Source organism: Oryzias latipes, chromosome 24 (genome assembly GCF_053564925.1).
Source record: "Oryzias latipes strain Hd-rR chromosome 24, Olatipes_Hd-rR_3.1".
Classification (NCBI taxonomy): domain Eukaryota; kingdom Metazoa; phylum Chordata; class Actinopteri; order Beloniformes; family Adrianichthyidae; genus Oryzias; species Oryzias latipes.
The window spans coordinates 5837229-5856651 of NC_136260.1; the positions used below are offsets into that span (position 1 = coordinate 5837229).

At 41.4% G+C, this 19423-nt stretch overlaps 1 long non-coding RNA gene across 1 annotated transcript; it reads left to right on the plus strand.

The window, feature by feature from the left end:
- The first annotated feature begins 8992 nt into the window (after window positions 1–8992).
- Window positions 8993–11215, plus strand: LOC144990134 (uncharacterized). The gene is made up of 4 exons (XR_013654091.1): window positions 8993–9132; window positions 10423–10508; window positions 10860–10971; window positions 11080–11215. It is a non-coding gene; the product is annotated as an uncharacterized LOC144990134 (long non-coding RNA).
- The last annotated feature ends 8208 nt before the right edge of the window (window positions 11216–19423 follow it).

Below are 19423 nucleotides of genomic sequence, written 5' to 3' on the forward strand. Positions count from 1 at the left end.
TGAATGCTCTGCCAGGCCTTTACTGCAGCGGCTTTCAGTTGCTGTTTGTTTGTGGGCCTTTCTGTCTGAAGTTTAGTCTTCAACAAGTGAAATGCTGCTCAATTGGGTTAAGATCAGGTGACTGACTTGGCCATTCAAGAATATTCCACTTCTTTGCTTTAATAAACTCCTGAGTTGCTTTGGCTGTGTGTTTCGGGTCGTTGTCCATTTGTATTATGAAACGCCGTCCAATCAGTTTGGCTGCATTCACCTGGATCTGCGCAGACAGTATGTCTCTGAACACCTCAGAATTCATTGGGCTGCTTCTGTCCTGTGTCACGTCATCAATAAACACTAGTGTCCCAGTGCCACTAGCAGCCATGCACGCCCAGACCATCACACTGCCTCCACCGTGTTTTACTGATGATTTAGTGTGCTTTTGATCAGGAGCTTCTCCACGCCTTCTCCATACTTTTCTCTTGCCATCATTCTGGTAGAAGTTGATTTTGGTTTCATCTGTCCAAAGAATCTTTTTCCAGAACTGTGCTGGCTTTTTTAGATGCTTTTTAGCAAAGTCCAATCTAGCCTTCCTATTCTCGAGGCTCATGAGTGGCTTGCATCTTGCAGTGTTCCCGCTGTATCTACTTTCATCCAGTCTTCTTTTGATGGTAGACTTGGATATTGATCCGCCTACCTCCTGCAGAGTGTTGTTCACTTGGTTGGCTGTAGTGAACGGGTTCCTCTTCACCATGGAAATGATTCTGTGATCATCCACCACTGTTGTCTTCCGTGGACGTTCAGGTCTTTTTGCGTTGCTGAGTTCACCAGTGCTTTCTTTCTTTCTCAGGATGTACCACACTGTTGATTTTGCCACTCCTGATACTGTAGCAATTTCTGGCATGTTTTTTCTGTTTTCTCAGCTTAATGATGGCTCCTTTCACCTGGATGGAGGAGCTCCTTTGGCCGCATGTTGTCTGTTCACAGCAAAATCTTCCAAATGCAGCACGAGTCCTCTAATCAACTCCAGGCCTTTTATCTGCTTCACTCATGATGACATAACAAGGGAATTGCCTACACCTGCCCATGCAATATCATGGAAGTCAATTGTCCAATTACTTATGAGCCCATGAATTGAAGGGATTGTGTTTTAAAAAATGCTTTAGTTTTTCACATTTTTATGCAATCTTTTTGTTCAACCCATGGAATAAAAGCTGAAAGTCTGCACTTCAATGGCATCAGAGTTGTTTTATTTAAAATTCACTGTGGTAATGTACAGAAACAAAATTAGAAAAAAATCTGTCTCTGTCCAAATATTTATGGTCCTGACTGTATGACCAAAGTTAAGTGCAGTCATACATTCATGATTTCATTTATGTCCTTCACAACAGGGAAAAAAAATGCCACATAGTTTATATTCTAGCATAGAGGAAGTCATTTGCATCGATAAAGGCATTGGAGGATGAGTTGGAGGCCCATGGCAGCACATTTTCATGCTGAGAAGAGGTGGAGGGGAGGATGTGGAAATGTGGACTTCATTCAGAAAACAAAGAAACATTTGAGATGTTAATTTGTTTAGATTATTCCACAAGAGTCAATGACCATAAAAGAGAAACTGTTGTTGACTTTTACATTTAAAACTGCCCTAAACATTTTCTGTTGGGGACAATTCAGACAGAGCAAGAAAATATTCATGTTTGCATTGTGAAAATACATCATGGTCGATAAAACAAACTGTTCCAGTACCAGTTAAACACATATCAACTTTCCATTAAGCAAATCAGTTTAAAAAAATATCTGCACTACTCAGAAAATGTACTGACATGGGCTCACTCAGCTAATTTATCTCCTCAAGTAGTCTGTCCCAGATGGTTTTAAGTGATCTGTGTACTTGTCACCAGTTCATTAAAAAAAAAACCTATGCAGCAGTTAAAAAAAAAACACTTTCTAATTCAAACAGGAAGTATCCGCTTGCTCCAAAAAGACAAAATCCCATAGACTTCTATAGAGAAATAAACAGCTGTTCCTCAGTCATTGTATTTGTCAGAATAACCATTCTTGCTCTGATATCTTTTTTTAACATCTTCTGGCTAATCATATTTTTTAATGTTTTTTATTTATTGTATTTAATTTATAAACTGGCCAATGAAATGCTTAATAAAAGCATGTGGTGCCCGCCGGCCCCTATTTGAAATGTTTGATTGACAGATTCTTCCCAGCCCGCTTTCAGTGGAAGGTGTGTTGACTTCCAACAAGCTCATTCCTGATTGGTAACAGTAGTTACTACTGGTGTAACGGTACATGTAGTTGTATTGAACCGTTTCGGTACATGAATTTTGGTTTGGTTCACTTTTGTACCATTTCGGTACTTTTATTTTTTTCCCCCCAAATGGATTGTGGCAACCTGGGGGTTAGCCCCGCCTTCAGCTCCTAAGGCTCATGGGAAGTGGGGAATCTTGGGTGTAAAGTTCCTCACCATGAGTGAAGGGGTTGTGAGCACAAGTGACCTCCATGGCTACGTTCACACTGAAGGGCATAATGCTTAATTCCGATTTTTTTGAAAAAATCCGATGTTTTTGCAAGGCCGTTCACATTTCCAATTAAATCCGAACTCCTGTGGGACCGTGAAATGACCCAGAAGGGACCCGCATGTGCAGAAGAGTACTCAACGGGGAACTACGTAACTCGTTGTTTGTGGAAGTAGCTAACGTTAACAATGGATGTCAACAACAGTGTTGTCAACAGCAGAGCTCTTTTTGCATTATTACATTTATTTTCATAAAGGGGCCAGCACAATTACGATCTTCTCATTTTAAGAAGGCATTTGAGCCAGGATCGTCTGTACCCACCGTGTGTGTAATAAGAGAGAGGAGAGAGTGCGTAGAGCGCCGGAGGGAGTGTGTTGGGGGGGCTAGCGGAAGTGTTTCGGGTGCGCGCATTTGTGTTGTGTGTTACGAAGGAAGTAGAACAATAATAAAAGAAGGCTTCCCCCAGAATAAATGCTATTCAATCTTTATTAACCTGCCCTGGAGAATCTGAGGGTCCGAACGGGGAAGTGAACCCTGGAGGAGGATCCGCCTTCGGCCCTGGCGAAGGTCTCCCCCGCGCTTCCGACCACAGTCGGAAAGGAAAAAAAGTAATCGCGGGAAAAGTTCAACACCACCCTCAGCCATTTCACTGAAAATTTTTTCAGAAACCGCCGGGTTGCGGTGAGAGCCCTGGAGTTTGGCCTGAATAGAGCTGTCACCCCAAATATTAATCCAATCGGTGACCTCGCTTCCCTTCCACTGACTGGTCTCAGCAGCATCGTTCGCCATGGTTGTTGTTTATGTTTTCGTTCCCCCCCTACTTCAACGCAGAATGATGACTTTTGTAGCGTATCGATGACGTACGAGTCGGATACATGTGGCCTGGCCGTTCAGACGGCGGACGCCTTCTAAAAAAATAAAAATCAGATACGTATCGGATTCAGGACCACATACCTAAGTGGCCTGGGTCGCATTTGAAAAGATCGGATCTGTGTCGTTCAGACTGTCATGAAAAGATCAGATACAGGTCGCATAGGGACAAAAAAATCGGAATTGGGTCGTTTCAGCCTGCAGTGTGAACGTAGCCCATACTGTTTGTCTGTTTGTGTGTGTTCGAATAAATGGGCTTTGTTGCCGAAAAGGAGATTATGCTTCTCTGCCTACTTCTTCCTCTCTAAGACTGTCCGAAGTCGTGGGTGTATGCGGCACGGACAGCTCTCCAACCCAGCTAGTTAATCAGCAGCTCGGCTCTTGTTTCCCTGCTACAGTGACATACTAGCTGGGTTGCTACATTGGTGTCAGAAGTGGGATGATTAAGCTGATGCTGCTACACCACGGAGCAAGAGATGGCTGAGACAGAGCGACAAATTCCCATCCGTACCGTAAATCAACATTCTAACCAGATCTACTGATTTCCACTGTATTACTAATAAATACTTTAATAATGGATGCAGAAATTACAATGTGCTGTTTCAAATTCAGCGTCACATTTCACATTCTGCACTTTTGAAGATGCAACAACAAGGTAAACTGACAGCACCATCGCTGTCATGACAGTACAAATAGTAAACAAAATACCATACATTTAGAATAAAAAAAAGTTTTTAGTAACGAATTGATTACCGTAGTAACCTTTCGGTCATTTCACAGTTTCAAACAATACTTAAATGTCTGTAAATATTAGGGGATGGAAATTTGGAAATTCATCTTGGTGACACCAAATAGGTGCAGCCAAGATGCACAATAATTTGAGATCACCCAGATGGACGCAACGCTGCACAGATCACCTGGTGTGAGACGTATATTTTTGTTTTTGCTCTAACATCACCTGTCAATCAAAACAAAAATATCACCAGAAAGGGGCGGAAGTAAGACCCCAACCTGAGCGAACGCAGCTGGAAATTTAGTACTGAACTGACTGAAAGCTGCCAAACAGACTACAAAACAATGCATTATGGGACATGCGTCCTGATGTTTTTTTTGTAGTTCATTGATCAATTAAAATAATTTAAAATACCAACTGATTAAAAAAAGGCTACATACATTACAAAACATTAAAATAATTATAAAAGATGTAATATCACAGATCATACTAAGGGGGAGAGGCATATTAAAACTAAATTGAATGTTAAGGACAACTCCTAATTCCTGTTCTCCTTCAGTCTCGCTTTAGCTTCGTCTATCGTTGCATTTTCCCCACGTGTTTTAAATGTGTCTAAGACTAAATCGTGTTGTTGCTCACACGTGTTTAATGTTAGAGCCCCGTTAGCTGTCACGCATGTAGGTGTGGCACATTTATGCTCCTCAGCTGACCATCTCCTGCGGGAGCGGTGTGCTGCCGTAACAGCCGCGCATGAGAGCCCTGCTGTATACTCTGGCACTTGTACACTAGCCGCAGGTCGGAAGAACGAATCAATAGTTCGCTTGCTCATAGCTCAGACGCACATTTCAGGTTGTGATGATATTCGTCTACGTTTCCTTCCCAGAGATGTTTACGCGCACTCAATTATCTCTAGGCCCCGCCCCCTCCACATATTTTAGCCACTTGCAGTGACTTTCCCTATTCTTCTCACACGCATTGGCCGCCTTAGGCATCACTCAATGACACGCGAGAATGGTCGCAGTCTGGAGCCCTGACCCACCGTCATCAGCAGCCTGCCCCTGTGAGTCGGGTTTCCACGCCATTGAACTGCCAGAGCAGTCTGGAATGACGATGCGCAGCCCAGTCAAACTTCCGCTCATCAGTGGCTTAGCACCTTTGGACCCATACCTGGCTCAGGTCAACTTGGCAGCTCGCCATAGGGGCTGGAGTCCCAGGGCTAGGCCTGGCTTTGGAGAGCGCTATACTCCAGGTACTGCTGTGAGACCTGTCGGCATTGACAGCAGCATTAGAGCGACGCTTTGGAGAGCAGGGTTCAACAGAACGGAACCAATAGCAGCTGGACTGCTATTGGAGATGACCAACGTCAGGGGACCTTAGCCGCTGATGTGCAGCTATTCTCTCGATGGGGTTACCCAACCTTTCCACCTGCAACAGTGGAGGAACTGAGCCTCCATGCCTTCCTCAGAGGACTTGCTGCGGAACGTCTGCGCCAGCATGCACGGCTGGCGAGGCATCTTCCCTGGGGGCAGCCCTGCAGGAAGCTGAGACTGCTGCTGAGGAATTAGTAGAGTAGCAGTTAATTGGATAGAGCCTGCTCCCCCAAGGCGAAGTGCACCCCAAGGGTTGCGTTGCCAAGCTGCGGGGACGGTGCTTGATTCTGCCGGCTGGGCACCTACTGGCACGGAACTGTGACAGTAACGGGTGAGGGAACCCAGCTAGCTGAGAGGAAGACTGTTACGCTGATGGTTGAAACCTAGAAATGTGAGCAGGAGTTTTCAGCTATGTGAGGGTTGTGGGGACACTTAACCCTCTTAGGTGGGGGCAGTATGGCGACCTGGGGGTTAGCCCCGCCTTCAGCTCCTAAGGCTCATGGGAAGTGGGGAATCTTGGGTGTAAAGTTCCTCACCATGAGTGAGGGGGTTGTGAGCACAAGTGACTTCCATGCTGTTTGTCTGTTTGTGTGTGTTTGAATAAATGGACGTCGATGCCGGAAAGGAGATTATGCTTCTCTGCCTACTTCTTTCTTTCTAAGACTGTCCAAAGTCGTGCGGTGCATGGGGCACGCACAGCTCTCCGATGCAGCTAGTTAATCAGCAACTCGGCTCTTGTTTCCCCGCTACAGTGACGCACCAGCTGGGTCGTTACAGTATTAACTTTGTGCGGAACTAATGTTAACCGTGAGTTTCCGCCGAGACGCTATTAGTTGACGGACAGTTAGCATGTCAACAGTAGCAGGATAGCTAATGCAGACGTGAGGCCAGAGCTTGAGGACACCCCCCCCCAACTCTTTACGCTCTCCTGTGTGGGAACACCCTGGCTTTGTTGTCAGCATCCATGAAGGGAAAAGACAGTAGGATAAGTTGAAAGCTGTGTGTTGACATTGTTGCACAAAGGTAGTGTATGCCACAGGTAACACATGTAATCTGCTAACGACTTTAAAAAGGCATCACCCGACTATAAAAATCGGGTCTACAAGCAAGAAAAATGTCCAAGTAAAACTTTATTTTTCAGGCCAGTGTCAATTATCCTAAGCTTTTGCTTTCTGACAGCTAATAGTTGTATAAATTTATATAGCAGATCACCTTGGTCAATTTTATTTATTGTTATGTAAAACCAATAAATGCATTTTTCAAGTAATTTATTTCTGCCTTTTTTGTGCTGAAAAAATACCGAAAATGTACCGAACCCTATGATATACTAAACCGAACCGAATTGAGATTTTGGTGTACCGTTATACCCCTACTAGTTACCATGGAAACGTTGACTCAGAAAGACTCTGACCAATCACTGCTTACAAACCTCATCTGGCTCCAAATGGCAGCGTCTATATCGCGGAAAATGGCAACTGAATTGGCTTCATTTTGCTGGACCCAGAAGTAAGGTTTGTTTAAGTTTTGTTTTTTGGTGATGTCACACTCACTCAGTCCAGTTCTCTTGTACAGTCAGTGACCATGACACATTTTGCAGGCCATTCACAGGTTTGGTTCTGGTGGACAACAGACAGAGAGTTTGCTATTTACAATATTAACAATGAAGTCTAAGTCAGCTTTATTGTCAATTATGCTGCATACACATGACATGCAGCACAGATGAATTTACTTTTTTCTCGTCCAACAGTACAAGCAGCTTATAAAATAATAATAATAAAAATAATAACAGCAATCTAAATTAACTGACACAGGGCAATGATTCATGTAGACCCAAAGCTGTTTTCAAATTCAATTCGATACCCACGACAAATTTGTATCTGCCACCTCTATTTTGATGCGTGTCAAGTTTGCCCTATACAGGCTTACAAAGGTGTGTTGGTACACCAAACTAAGGCCAAGCAAATTTGAGTTTAGGAGCTTCCCCTAATAACCCATTTTTACTCATCGTTTCTTTGTGGAAGGCATGGATGATATCGACAGCTTGAGTTTATTCCTTTTAGAAAGCTCTACAAAGGTGCAAGCGTGTCACCAAGTCTGGATTCACAAAATAATTCAGAGGCTCCCAGTACAGGGAGGTGCTCTAACTACTGCAGGAGCTGCAACTGAATGACAATGGTTTTCAGCTATACTTTTGTCTCTGTTGCTCAGTTTGATGTCTTGTTGTCTCACATAAGTCAAAGTAAGAAAAAATGAAAGGACCTTTACATTCTTGTCTCAATGCATGTATGTATGTATGTATGTATGTATGTATGTATGTATGTACGTATGTACGTACGTTCAACGTGAATTTGTTTGAATTACCATCAATTATTATTAATCACCTGCTGATCACACCATTATCACGTCAATACCAAAGCCAAGTTCCTGAATGGTTGACATGATGCAAATCTTTACCCATGTTTATATTTTTTAACTCTGAATAAAAATCAATAAAGCAGTTACTTAGAAAAAGTTTCTTTAAAATAAAAATAAAAAGTTTTTATAAAAACAATCATTGTTTTTATTTTGTGTTTAAAATGTTTTGTGACTTGCTCTCTGTTTGCATTTATTATGATTTTATTTTATAAAATAAAAACACCTGAGGTTTTTCTATGTAAAATAATGTAATATGGCTGGTAAGTCAATCAGTTGTTATTGATTTGGTGACCGTAGAAATCTTAATTAGGTTCTTTGCAAATTTAAATTAAAAAGTGATAATGGGCATTGATAATGTACACCTAAAAATACGTTTCTGTGCTTTTTTGAAACAAACTTTAGCTTCATCATCTGGACAAAAACAAGCAGTAAGAGGTGAACTTTCTCTCTGATGCTTTATTTAACATATTGGACGATCAGCATGTACCGGTATATTACTTTCCTTTGCCTCTGCAGTCAAAGTCGGGCTGGCTCAGCTGTTACCGTGACAGCCGTCAGACGGTTCAGCTTCTGCATTGTCCAATAATTTCTGATAATGGACACCTTGGTATGGAGTTATTTCAGTCTCAATAATCAGAAATGCACACAACCGGTTTTACAAATACACACGCTCTGATTCACAAATGTCATTTTATGCAAACGTGAAAAATAAATTCGGAAATACACACCCTGTGTTTCACAAACACACACATTGTGTTTCACAAATGCACACTAAATGTTTTACAAATGCACAATAAGTGTTTCTCACAAATGTGCACACTGTTTTTCACAAAAACATTTTAGAAATTCACAATAAATGTATCAGAAATGCACAGTAAGTGCTTCACAAACGTGATTTTAGGTACACGTGTGATGTGAACTCACAGTTCATTCGAATTGCAGAATGTGCATTCAAAATCCCGTTCTCGTTTGTGAATCTCCCCGTGTGTGTGAGAGATTTTTCTACGGTGAATATTGAGACTCATCTGACGGAGTAGGCTGACTAATGTCACCATTAGCTAGTGAATCTGTCAATCAAACTCATCGGCAAAGCAGGCGGGTTCGCTTTTAGCCAATCGAATGGCCCCTTACACTCCTCACTCTCAACTGACGAGGGAGGGAGCTGTTCAGCACAGCAGTTGGGAGGACGCGGGCGGCAAACATGGCGGAGAGGTCTTCTGAACGGGATCAGTCTCAGCCCGTAAGTAATGCACTTATTTGATTATTATTCCCTCGTTGTACGTCCTGTAATGTTATTGAATACTAAGTTGAAGCGGTCTCCTTAGCCAAGTGACATGTGTGAATGCTTTATGAACACTTCAGCCGAGTCGTTTGCAGAGTACCCCCAATGCAAATTAGCTTAGCTTAGCCTGCCCTGTGCGGTCATATTTTTTATGAAAGCGGGGGAGGACTTATGATGGTTTTGTCAAGTTTTATACTTGGCATACCAGCTCTTCACACAACACGAGTAACTACAACCAACCAGGGGCCTCGAAACTAGCCGGCTTTCGACTCAAATTGTGTCTGCCTGCCCTGTGAGTGTGAGGGAAGTTTAAGCCGGTGTCGGTTCAAGCTAGATATACAGCCAATGTAGGTTCTTATAATGATTCATAAGGAACTAAGGGGAAAAACATGCCGGATTTACAGCAGCACAGAAAGTTTAATAAAAAGTATTGATTTGGAGACGGGAATTTGTTTAAACACTGATGTTATGCTAACTAGCTAGTTAGCTGTTCCGTGTGCTGCCTTATGTAAACGCGATCCGGTTTAAGGTTAGACACAATCTTTTCACAACCCAGACTTTAAGACGGGGTGGATATGTGCAACAAAGTTAATTCATATGACATTCATGAAAACGGCATTTTTTAAATATAACAGACGTGAATCCACTGTTGAATGAAAGAAGCCTCATTAAGTTTCTAACGTTAGAACCCGTATTGTGCTGAAAAGCCCTGTGAGATTGTGTCAGAGTGACAGCCACTAAATTCCCCGTATCTTTACTTCCAATGACGTAATGACAAGAATCCCAAACATTATGTTTTTAGGCTGTTTTGTAGTCGATAAGTAGTCACAGAAAGGGTGGATGGGAGAAATCAGCTGTCATCAGTGATTAGAGTAGAAGTTACTGTAAGTATTACACACAGGCTTCCTGTGATCAGAGTCTTGTCTCTGATTGTTTATTTTTAACGCTGTTCTTTACTACAAGCTCAAGTAATCATAGCAAGAGTGTTTTAAAAAAATTCCCTTTTCTAATATTTGAAAATTATGTAATTTAATCTCAGACAGCTAAATGATCTAATCCATGTTTGTCGTGTTTTTATTTATTCTCTAGGAATTGCTGAAGCGTGACATCCTAAATACCTTTCTATTCTATTCTATTTCATATTTTATCATCCTATTGTATTACTGTTTTACCTATCAATTGGGAATTTAGCATTTTTGCCCCTGTAAATATCTGTCAGTTGAAAGTATTTGTACTTGTATTCCATAGATCTTGCACCTGAAGATGGCAGACAACAACTGTGCAGACTTGGCCTTCTTCAGTGACGCTGTGAACGTGTATGGCTTTCCTCTGAGGTATTCATGTTATTCATAAAGAAATCTTTTATTCACATATCAGGCAGTATAAGCACTTGGTTATTTGTACAAAAATAAAATAACTTTTTTTAGACTCCTGAAAACAAATGCAACTCTAAAACTCTTTCCCCTCATGAATAACATTTTACACCCCCACCCCCCCCTAACAGTCTCTCTCACCTCAATTTTTTCCCCAGTGATACATGTAACCCACTCCTGCAATTTTTTTAACCTAGAAATTCTACTTATTGGCATCATACATAAGAACATTACATTTTAAATTGATGTGTACCGTATTGGAGATGCATTTGTAATTATGTGTTTGAGACATGATTTTCATGTTATTGTCAGGGTGAGAGGAGATCACGGAGGAGAAAATGTGGGCATAGCCGAGTAAATGTTCACAGTATGTAGAACTGACACAAACAGCTTCATTGCAGCAAAAGTGTACACACAATCAACAGTGAGTTGAACCTAGTTTTAGAAGCTTTAATATATACATAAAAGTGAATGATGTATTAAAAATAAATCTGACAATATAATATTTCTTTTTGCTTTTTTCCAAACACAGGATTGAGCCCCTCTGGTGTGATGTCTTCATGAGTGTTACTGGTTTATATTACAACATCCTGCTCTCTCCTGAGGACCAAGACTTGCTCAATATCAGTAACATCACGTATTCCGCTGCCACTATATTTTCCTACCACAAATTCAGGCCAGTTTGGATGTCTTTAGTGACGCGTGGGAGCCATCCAATCAGGACGGAGCAAAGCATGACACCAAATCAGCTGTGGCAGTTGGGCTTGACCCAGAACCCTGTTTCTGATCCCCGGGTAAGTGCTTTATTTCAGCGTTTTTCAACCTTTGTTCACTTGTTCCACGGTCCGACACTGGACTCTGTGGAAAGCTACACCGCTAAAGACGAGCTTTAGCTGGTATTTTTGTTAGAACTGAGAGACTTTATCAGCAGAATTAAGAACAAGGAAGTGAAGACTAACCACTTCTGATTGGTCAGACTGATGACATGGGATTAAGCCTTCAAGAATGATTGGCGGAGACAGTTAAAGGGGCGCGACTTTTCCTTACACAGTTATAGCTGCAGCTAAATCGCGGTACCGTCAACCTTATCAAAATGTACATTATAGAATTAAATAAACACAAAGAAAAAGTCATTTTAAGATCTTTCATATTCTTAACTTCTCAGTGTTTTATCAGTGCCTGTTTGGATGAACAAAGAGCTGATTTCCTGGAGATGGGAAATGTTTTTAGATCAGTGAAGTAGGGCAATTTCCCACGGCACACTTGACCATCTCCCACGGCACACTAGTGTGCCGCGGCACACTGGTTGAAAAACACTGCTTTATTCAATCTCACTGTACTGGACAACTGATGTGTGTGCAGTTCGCAGTTTTTTTTTTTTGACGCTTTAACGCGTGGCGTTTTTTCGCGTCGGTGTGCACACTCTCGTTGGTGCCCTTTGTTTAGTCACGAGGCGTTAAACGTCGGCGAAAATCGCCGGCGAAATTCGTCCCGGTGTGAACAGGCCTTTACTGTCCCGTTTGTTTAGAACTTAATTTAGGCGACATAATTACATACAGAAGAAGAGAGACTGAGGGGAGCAAGACAGAGTTCAAATCAATACTGCTGTATTGTTCAAGGGACTTCATTGTATGTAAGGATGTTATGAAAATTAGTTCCAGTTTAAATAAAATTCAAATCAGTAGAGATCCCACATTTGCTTAAATTTTGATGTTTTAATCTGTCCATGTTTTCACTGAATTTTACTCTGCAATAAAGGGTGAATGTTTGCACTTTGTTGTTCTATGACCATCTTTTGTTGTGTAGTATTTAACCAGCTATAAAACCCAGAGAGATGAGGATCTTTTTTGCAAGGGTGACCTGGCCAAGAGGTGTATATGTATATGGTTACAATATAAAATCAATGACATTTGAGTTATTAAAAAAATAAAATTAAGGTCCATCAAAGTGACTTTGGGCTGAGCAGGGGAGGTGTATTGGGTATCTGTGATTGACAGTGAGATGAACTTGAGGTAATGTAGTCCCACTGCGTGGTACGGAGCAAAGTGATGCCAGTTTCTCCACAGAACCTACTGTGGAAGTTAAAGATTTTTCTCCTCCACCTTCAGATGATCAAGACCGAAGGGAACCGTTTCTGAGTGTTGAAATGACGCTAGCATGAAAGCTAAGAGAATAACGTACAAACGATCCCGAGTGAAACATTCATTGTAAATCTCATGACCAGTACAGAGTTTGATGGATTCTATGTCAACTGCATTCAACCACTGTTGCCTTGCCCCCAGGTCCACTGAAAAGTTGCGCAAGCCAGTAAATTTTGACAACCGAAGGCAAATAAACCGACAAGCCATGCTAAAGCTAACACGCTAACGACCGACTGGTCCAGAATCAAACATGGGCGGGGCTTTTGCCACCTGCAGAAAGCGTAGAGAAAGTGTAAGGGGCCATACGATTGGCTAAAAGCGAACCCAACTGCTTTGCCGATGAGTTGATTGACAGATTCACTAGCCAATGGTGACATTAGTTGACCTGCTCCATCAGATGAGTCTCAATATTCACCGTAGAAAAATCTCTCACACACACGGGGAGATTCACAAACGAGAACGGGATTTTGAATGCACATTCTGCAATTCGAATGAACTGTGAGTTCACATCACATGTGTACCTAAAAATCACGTTTGTGAAGCACTTACTGTGCATTTCTGATACATTTATTGTGAATTTCTAAAATGTTTTTGTGAAAAACAGTGTGCACATTTGTGAGAAACACTTATTGTGCATTTGTAAAACATTTAGTGTGCATTTGTGAAACACAATGTGTGTGTTTGTGAAACACAGGGTGTGTATTTCCGAATTTATTTTTCACGTTTGCATAAAATGACATTTGTGAATCGGAGCGTGTGTATTTGTAAAACCGGTTGTGTGCATTTCTGATTATTGAGACTGAAATAACTCCATACCTTGGAGGGTATTATCTTTTACTTAATCATCATAACCATAACTTGTACTGTGAGATGACAAGAATTATCTTGAGACAAACAAAATAAAATTACAGCTTGTTTTCGCAAGAAAATGAGCCCTTACTCCGTGAGTTAAAGAAAACTAGTTATTTCAGTCAGACAACTCTTGCAGAGGGGCGCTAGCGAGCAGGCAATGGAGTAGGTCGCATGTTTAGCGTGCTCTGCATAAATTAGCAAAAAAAGCCATAATACTCTAAAAAGTGCCAAGAAAACTCATGCAGCTTAGCAACTGTTGGAAAATATAATCTTTCGCTTTGAGATTACTTTCCTTGTTGCATGTTCAATAAAGTCGAGGGGAAGAAACCACGGGATTCCACTGGATTAAGTTTAACAAATTTATTCCCTAACAATATTTCTAAAAACAGAGTAAAACAAAATGAAACAGAATAAAACAGATCGATCTGGGTTCCCAAATCCAAAACCATCAAAACGTAAGAAGTTACAAATCCGATTCACATGAGGCCGTCTGGGAACAACGGAAAGTTTCTTGAGTGCAGACTTTTAAACACATGTGGTCAGAGTCTCCTCCTCTGGTTATATTGGATGCAAAATTGAAATGGAGAGAGAACATTGATATTATAGTAGGGAGATGTAAGAAAGTCATAAATATAATGAGATGCTTGAAAGGTACTGGGTGGGGAGCTAGTGCACAGGCTTTAAAACAAATATATATTACAATGATTAGGTCAGTCACAGATTATGGAATTATTGTTTACAATACAGCGTGTAAAACGTTATTGCATAAAATAGAAGTCATCCAAAATCAGGCTTTGAGAATATGCACTGGGGCTATGAGGTCAACTCCTGCTGTGTCATTACAAGTTGAAATGGGGGAACTACCATTGAAACTAAGAATTAAACAGCTGATGCTTAACTATTGGGTGAAAATACAGGGTTGTGTAGGTGTAGAGAACATGGTTAGGAGAGCTGCTGATCCTTGTTGGGAAAGTGATAATGGGACAAATGAAAGTGCTGCTTGGAAATTAGCTAGGTTAGCGAGAAAAGCAAATATTCATGGCAAAACCCTAGTTAAGACGTTTCTGTACCCGACCACTCCTTTCTGGATTTTTCCAACTGCACAAGTGGATTTGTATCTCCATAGAACAATGGAGGATAGAAAAGGGAAGGGAAACTGGGATGAGATAACAGCAGACAGATTAGACACAGTCCATGCTTCATTTATACCCATATATACAGATGGATCTAAAGACCCAGAAACAATGAGAACTGTTTTTTCTTTCTGTATCCCTACATTGGACAAATCTGTTGGAGTTAAGACGTCAAAGGATCTTTCAGTTTTTGCAGTTGAAATGTTGGCAATTTCATATAGTTTACACTAGCTAGAACAGAACAGAATTGGGGATGGTATAATTTGTTCAGATTCATTGTCAGCTTTGATATCTCTGAAGTCATACTATTCTGAGAGCAGATCAGATATATTATATGAAATTTATGAGAGTTTGATCAGGTTGGCAAACTTAAAAATAAACATTAGATTCATGTGGGTACCAGCACATAGGGGGGTGGAGGGAAATGAAATGGCTGACTTCCTGGCAAAAAGGGCATTGAAACGGGGAATAGAGATAGAAATTCCATTAGGTAGGACAGAATTTAGGGCAATTATTAGGAGGCGTATTATGGAAGAATGGCAGACACAATGGGAAAGGGAGAGGAAAGGAAGACTATTTAGTATTCAGGACAAAGTAGGGAGAGGTATGAATGTCAGAGTAAACACCAGAGATAGCTGCATAATATCACAGTTGAGGATGGGACACACTGGTTTAAATAATACATTGCATCTGATAGGGAAACATCCAACTGGTTTGTGTGAGTGCGGGAAAGGGGAAAAGTCGGTGGAGCATGTTCTATGTCAGTGTGAACTGTATAGGGAGGAAAGACGACAACTGGAAAGTAGGGTACGGATGATAGAGGGTGAGCAAATGACTTTAAAGAAGCTTTTGGGAGGGGAGGAGAATTTAAATGGTGCAATTATAGGTTTTTTGAAAAGAACTAGGTTATTGAGGAGAATTTAGTTTTTTTTTTGTTTTTTTTTTATAGTCAAATTTGGTTAGGTATTCCCCACTCTGACCCACACTCCAACTCAGTAGGTGGCGGTAATGCACCTTCACGTTAGTGCCTCCCGCCAATAAAATCACAAGAAGAAGAAGAAGAAGAAGAAGAAGAAGAAGTCTCCTCCTCTGTAAGCAAGATGGCTGCTGTATCCCCGCCTCTTGCCGCTCGGATTGGCTGGCAAGGAGCCTGCCTACTTCCTTAGTCCATACTTGGAGTCAGCATCTGTTTCCCCCTCTGCTGTCTAGGGGGTCTCCTCACAGACTGACATGGTCCTGCAATCAAATTGCTCCCCAGGTGGCCCCCCACATGTGGCTGGATCTTCCTAGCATCCAGTAGACCAGTGTTTTTCAACCTTTTCTGAGCCACGGCACACTTTAACCCTGACAAAAATCCCGCGGCACACGCATCCAAAAAAAAAAAACAGAAATTCATGGTCGGTATTGATCGACAGCCCCCCCCCCCCCCCCCCCCCCCCGCAATCTCACGTGGATTTGTATGATAATTGTGGCAGAAAAAGCAGGAAGTTGCGGCTGTTTTTTTCTAAGAGATGAACCACTTTTTGTTAGAACTGAGAGACTTTATCAGCAGAATTAAGAACAAGGAAGTGAAGACTTTAACCACTTCTGATTGGTCAGACTGATGACATGTGATTAAGCCTTCAAGAATGATTGGCGGAGACAGTTAAAGGGGCGGGACTTTTCTTTACACACTTATAGCTGCAGCTAAATCGCGGTACCGTGATTCTTATCAAAATGTCTTTAATAGAATCAAATAAACACAAAGAAAAAGTAATTTTAAGATATTTTATATTCCTGACTCCTCAGTGTTTTATCAGAGCCTGTTTGGATGAACACAGAGCTGATATCCTGGAGATGGAAAATGTTTTTAGATCAGTGAATGAGGGCAATTTCCCACGGCGCACTTGACCATCTCCCACGGCACACTAGTGTGCCGCGGCACACTGGTTGAAAAACACTGCAGTAGACAATACACCTTTGTTCCCCACACGTGAGCAGATGCCTGTGGCGGTTCCCAGGGATTGAATCAGTCTCAGAGATGATTGATTTATGATTCAAGTCAGACCTACAACCAAATGGCCTCAGAAGATCAAAGACCATTTTCTCCTGAAGGGGGTTGGAGCTGCATTCCTGAAACCTCTTTACATATGCAATTATCAGGAAGTCCCTTTTAATTGAAATGACTGAAACCCATACACAGTAAACCAGAAAGAAAACCTTCAATGAAATAAAGATAAGATAAAAGCCTAGGAGAAATGAGGACCACAAAAATATAAAATTCCTTCACAACCTATCTTCTTTCCTCATCGCCTGGATTTTATTCTGCAAGCTGAGATGGCAAGTAGTCCCCGCAAATATAAATATACGGGCAAAGCTGCTGCGGCTGCCTCTGCTAGCAAAACGTGCTCAGATTCAGCTAGCTCCACACTTAGCACACCACCTGAAGAGCTAGGAGCACCAATGGAGCCGTGTGAACTGTCTGAGACGGGACTTCTAGATCTGAAGAGCGACATACTGGCCTCGATCAAATCAGAAATCACCCAGCTCTTCCAGACGGAGCTCGCAAAAGTGATAGCGAAGGAGTTCGGGGAGGTGAAAATGGAGATGCAAGCGGTCCGAACAGAGTTGGCCAACAACACCGCCACAGTGCGGTCAGAGTTGAAAGCAATTCAATCTACTGTGTCAGAGATGGAGCGAGGACTTTCAGGGTGTTCAGATGACATAACAACTTTACAAAAATCTGTCCAGCAGCTGGAAAAAAACATGTCGATCCTCCAAGAAAAGTGTGTGGATATGGAAGGACGCATGCGGAGATCAAACATTCGCATATTGAATGTACCCGAGGAAGTTCCGAGCACACCCGATTCAATCTCCAAACTACTCAAAGAGGTGTTGAAAATCAATAAAGAAGTGCTGATTTACAGATGCCACCGCGCTCTACAGACGAGACAAGCAGATGGGGAAGCCAGAGCGATCATCGCGAAGATGCACTACGATCAGGATTACACTGAGATCTTCCGCCGTGCCCGAGCTGCGGGTCCTGTCCTCTACAAAGGTGCCACCGTCCTCATTTTTCCCAATTATCCACCCAGTGTAGCCAGCGCCAGGGCGGCCTTCAATGAGGTAAAAAAGCTTCTGCGTGGACGGGAGAACGTGCGTTATGGGCTGCTTCACCCGGCACAGCTGCGGATTACACACAATGGAATTGAAAAACGATTTAAGGATGCAGCACAAGCCATGACGTATGTGAAGGGAAATATTCTTTGAGGAGTGATTATTTTGAGTTTTTTCTCTTATTCTTTTTTTCCTCTATTTTTTACTCATCTACGTTATTCCTGTGGGGTTTTTTTTGTCACACCGGGAGACTGACGGAAATGCTCATCTGTCACACACAAATCATACTTCCACTCTATATGACTACTAAAAGGATGGTAATCTGAATAAATAGGTAAACTATGATCGGAATGAGCCATACCTTTTTCTCCCTTTTGTTATTATTACATTTTTTTAATTTAATATTTTTATTTTTTTGTGTGACCTCTTCACCTGCACCATTTTTGGACATTTAATCTGAATGTCAGATGTTAAAAGGCATTTTGGTATTTCTACTCTTAAATATTTTTGCAGAGCAAACTGGACGCTAGAGTTCTAACAAGCACATAATGTGTGGATTTTGTTGTAAGAGGGTTGTTTATGATCACCATGTTCTTGTTGGTGATGGGTGGGGTGGGTTTCCTGTTGCACCTAAAGTTATTTTATTTTCATCTGTTGCATCTATTTCTGTTAAAGTGATGAGATCTCATGTTTTACAGGTTGTATTTACTTGCCCAGATTAATACCTTAAAAATACTGTTTTTCATAGCAAATGGCTAGTCAGTTATTCAATAGTCAGTATGGCTGTTGCCCAGTTAATTTTGTTAGCTGGAATGTCAAATCACTAAATCATCCATTAAAACGTACTAAGTATTCAGCAGTTGAATACTGACATTGCCTTCCTCCAAGAAACTCATCTAAACACCTTTGATCACTCCAGACTTAAAGGGGGATGGGTGGGACATATTTTTCATTCTACCTTTCATTCTAAATCCAGAGGTACAGCCATTCTCATTAAAAAATCAATTTCTTTTAACATGACAAAAGTAGAAGCTGACCCGTCTGGAAGATATATAATAGTTGTGGGAAGATTGAATAATACTCCTGTTATACTGGCAAACATATATCCCTTAATTGGGACAATGGCGTTTTTTTTACTGAAATTTTTTCCCGAATACCAAACATATTCGCACCATCTCATCCTCGGAGGTGATATAAATTGTGTACTAACTCCTTCCCTTGACCGTAGTTCGCCTAAATCCACACAACCATCACAGGCCTCACAAGTGATCAACCAGCTTCTTAAAACATATGGAATGTTTGATTTCTGGAGATTCCAGAATCCCAATAGCAGAAGTTACTCTTTCTACTCACCAGTACATAAAACTTTCTCACGAATTGATTATTTTTTCCTTGATAGCAACCTACTTTCTCTAGTCAATAAGTGTGAATATCAAGCAATAGTTATATCTGACCATGCACCATTGTTAATGACATTGAAAATGCCAAGTCCAGGTAATAAATATCGACCATGGAGATTTAATACTCTACTGCTTTCAGATAGAGAGTTTGTTAAATTTATTTCAAAGGAAATAAAGGAATATATCACACGTAATAGCACCCCTGGAATGTCCTCTAGCTTAATTTGGGAATCATTAAAAGCATACCTTAGAGG